This window comes from Malaclemys terrapin, chromosome 1, assembly GCF_027887155.1.
Source record: "Malaclemys terrapin pileata isolate rMalTer1 chromosome 1, rMalTer1.hap1, whole genome shotgun sequence".
Taxonomy (NCBI): Eukaryota; Metazoa; Chordata; order Testudines; family Emydidae; genus Malaclemys; species Malaclemys terrapin.
This window is the reverse complement of record NC_071505.1, coordinates 38,859,006-38,863,571: the sequence shown is the minus strand read 5'-3', so window position 1 is coordinate 38,863,571 and position 4,566 is coordinate 38,859,006.

The window sequence follows — 4,566 nt, the reverse complement described above, 5'->3', positions numbered from 1 at the left end:
GTGCCTGGAGCCGGCCCTGGTAGTAAGAGATTACTAAGATAACTGAATGAAACCTCACAGACTCATCCTTTGTTTTGTTGGATAGAAGTAGCACCAAACATGTAATGCAGAAGACACTGCAGACACTTAACTGGAGCGGAGGGAAATGATCCCATAGTTGGGACCCTCCTTCCAGATGATATGACATCCTCTTGCACTGAGGATACCTCTCTGGGGGAGGGAACTCCAGTTATTAGGAAGAGATAGGTATTAGTGATGGGCAATTTGATAATTAGAAACATAGCTGGGTTTGCAATGACTGAAAGAACCGCGTGGTGACTTACCTGCCTGGTGCGAAGGTTATGGATCTCTCAAGACATCTAGATAGATCTATGTGTAGTGTTGGGGAGGAGCCAATGGTCGTGGTACATGTAGGTACCAATGACATAGGAAAGGATAGGAGAGATGCACTGGAGGCCAAATTTAGGCTGCTAGGTAAGAGATTGAAGTTGCGGGTCTCCATGGTAGCATTATCTGAAATGTTTCCAGTTCCATGCGCAGGACCAGTTAGGCAGAACTGCAGGGTCTCAATGCCTGGATGAGATGATGGTGTAAGGAGGAGGGGTTTGGATTTATTAGGAACTGGGGAAACTCTTGGGAAAGGGGAGCCTATACAGGATGGATGGACTCCACCTAAACCAAAATGGAACCAACTTGCTGGCCCTTAAAATTAAAAAGGTTGTTGGGCAGTTCTTAAACTAAGGGCTGGAGGGAAAGCCCACAGGTCTGCAGGAGCATGTGGTTCAGACAGAGACACATCCCTTAGGGGAGGCTCTATTAATGGAGATTCTCTATATCCTAGTAAGGAGGAGAGGATGGAAGATGATAAAATATAGATTGTTTCTCATTAGATCCTATCAAATGAAAAAGAGTCCCATTCAATTACATCATGTAATGGCAGACAGCTAAACAGTGACAAGTTTTTAAAGTACATATATACTAATGTTAAAAGTCCAAATAATAAGACAGGTGAGCTAGAATGCCTCATATTAAATGAGGATATTGATATAATAGGCATCACAGAAACTTGGTGGAATGAGGATAATCAATGAGATACAGTACTACTAGGGTACAAAATATATCGGAAGGACAGAACAGGGGAGTGGCACTATATATGAAAGAAAACATAGAATCAAATGAAGTAAAAATCTTAAATAAACCAAACTGTACCATAGAATCTCTCTGGATAGTAATTCCATGCTTGAATAACAAGAATATAGTAGTAGGAATATTACCAACCACCTGACCAGGATGGTGATAGTGACTGTGAAATGCTCAGGTAGATTAGAGAGGTTATTAAAATAAAAAACTCAGTAATAATGGGGGATTTCAACTATCCCCATATTGACTGGGTACATATCACCTCAGGATGGGATGCAGAGATAATGTTTCTTGACACCTTAAATGACTGCTTCTTGGAGCAGCAAGGCCTGGAACCCAAAAGAGGTGAGGCAATTCTTGATTTAGTCCTAAGTGCAGCACAGGATCTGGTCCAAGAGGTTAATATAGCTAGACTGCTTGGTAATAGCAACCAAAATATAATTAAATTTAACATCCCTGTGGTGGGGAAAACACCACAGTGGCCCAATACTGTAGCATTTAATTTCAGAAAGGGGAACTACACAAAAATGAGTTGGTTAGTGAAACAGAAATTAAAAGCTACAGTGCCAAAAGAAAACTCCCTGCAAGTTGCATGGAAACTTTTTAAAGACACTATAATAGAGGCTTAACTTAAATGTATACCCCAAATTAAGACTTGTAGTAAGAGAACCAAAAAAGTGCAGCAGGTTTAAAACAAAAGAAAGTGTTTCTTCACACAATGTATAGTCAACCTGTGGAACTTTTTGCCAGAGGATGTTGTGAAAGCCAAGACTATAACAGGGTTCAAAAAAGAACTAGATAAGTTCATGGAGGACAGGCCCATCAATCGGGGGCTGTGAGTTGTACGGGCCCATGGTGCCCAGGCTCCAGCAAATTCAGGGCGCAGGGGGCCCGACACCACCAATGTTCGGGGCTGGGTCTCTCCCCCGGCCACACCTGCCTTCCTCATGTGCCTTTCCCGAGCGTCCCTGCCTGCCCTGGGCAGCGGGAGGCTGCCCCCTGCAGTTCTGCATTGCGCTCCCTTAGCTGCCACTGCTGGCTTTGAGGGAGCGGTGGTGGGGGCAGGCTGAGGCAGCTGCTGTGCCTGAGGAGGGGAAGAGGTGCATAGCAGCCCTGCCCCCTCTGGCAGGCAACTCTGAGTCGACTCCGAGGGGGGGGGCTGCTGCTGGCAGGGAGAGGGCTGGGGGGAGTCCTCTCTAGCCCCCTGCACCAGCCCCAGGGCAGCCTGCCTGCAGCACCCCAAATTCCTCATTCCTGGGCAAGCCCCACACCCCCTCCTGCACCCCAACCCTCTGTCCTAGCCCAGAGCCCACACCCAGCACCCAAACTCCCTCCCAGGGCCCTCACCCCTCCCACACCCAAGTTCTCTCCCAGAGCCTGCACTCCAAACCCCCTCCTGCACCCAAACTCCCTCCTAGAGCCCGCACCCCATCCTGTACCCCAACCCCCTGCCCCATCCCAGAGCCTGCACCCACCACCCAAACTCCATCCCAGAGCCCACACCCCTCCCGGAGCCTTAGGCAGGTGTTGGGGGGGGCGGGGGGGGGGACTTGAACCTGCCGCCCCTGCCATCAATGGCTATTAGCCAGGATGGACAGAGATGGAGTCCCTAGCCTCTGTTTGCCAGAGGCTGGGAATGGGTGACAGAGGACGGATCACTTGATGATTACCTGTTCTGTTCATTCCCTCTGTGGCACCTGGCATTGACCACTGTCGGAAGACAGGATACTGGACTAGATGGGCCTTTGGTCTGACCCAGTATGGCCGTTCTTATGTTCTTACACATAAACAAGCTTTTAAACATACGTTCCAAAGGAGATTCTTCACCAGTGACACCTCTTGAAAATACCAAGCCTACAATACAGCCACAGACAATGACTTGTGATAGTGCCGATGAGTCTCATGTCCCTGTTTCCACAAGTGAATCCAACACTACAAAGCAGGAAGACATTGCTGATTCAGCTACACCAGAAAGTGCAGATGCTCTTCCAGATGTTGTTCTGATGCCTATGAGACGTATCCAGTGAGAAGCCTTAATTTGTAGTATGTTGTATATTTAGAGATAATAGTTTTAATAGTAATGGATTTGTAACTTTTTATATATCTTTTTACATTAAAGGAGGAGTATGTGGTCTATAGAAATAGGGTAGTATCCCTTTACATAGTTTGCAGAGTCTCACGTGGTGTTCACCTTGTTCTGTTTTTGAGAGACCAACAGGAGCCAGGCAGAGCAGTAATATGTATGTAGATAGGCTTTGCATGTTTGTGTATATTTAGTGAACACAGTTACTTGAGACCCAACTGAGCCCACATGTTTTCTTCATATTGCTTTTGTGAAAAGATCAATAGACTCAACAGTACTTAGGTATGGGAATAATTTTAAGCAATGAGACTGCTCACATGAGTAAAAGTAATATATGTAAGTGTCTTCAGGATCGGGCCCATAGTTAAGCATGTATGCTCTAGGGCACTTGATGCCCTTTTGGGGGGTGCGGGGGGGCAAAGGAGACCATATATTGGTCAGTCAAACAGGCTTGTCTCATCCTAATATACATCTTTGTCCTGCATCCTAAAAGGACAGATCCAATTTATGATGAGTCTTTTGATGCGCCAACCACTAGTTGTTGTACTCTATGCTGGAATCACTGGGTGAAATCTATGGCCTGTTATGTAAGAGATCAGACTCAAAATGTTCTCTTCTGGCCTTAACATCTACAGCTCTGATCTTGCTCCCATTTAAATCAATGAAAATGTTGCCATTGACTTGAATGGGAGCAAGATTGGGCCCTTTGTATCTACAAATTTTGCTGTGTCCATATTGTGAAAGTGTCAGAATGGTGGTGTATCATGCCTGAGAATACAATATCATGGTGTTGTGAAGCAGCATTGCAGTACTACTATATGTCTTGCAAGTCAAATACAGAGCAAAAAGTGGACAGGCTGTATTACCCTATCTTGGACTTGTTTCATGATGCCTTGACCTTGGCCTCATTTAATGTGGAATTATCTTAAATTATGTGTGTATTTATTTGGCTCATTGCAACCTCCTTCTGAAAGTTCATACCCTGAGAGGCCTTCATTGACATGACTGAATGGGCCAGAACCCTATCCTCTGGAGTCAGAATGAAGCATGTCTAATATTAGATCTATCATCCACACAACTATATTTTTAATCCTCATTCAATAGCATGATTTCTCAGTGGATTTCCTATCTAGTGGCAGCATTCTGAAACTGGTATCTTCAATTAGAAAATTTCAGGAGGCTAATTTTTCTACAAGAGAGACTCACTAGCACCCTTACAACAGTAAACACAGAGTTTCTCCTATATCAAACATACATGACTAACTTGTAATAAGACAGCACATTTTCAGATTGGAGAAGTGGACCTTGGACTATACCCTAAAGTTACCAGATAGGGACTTGGC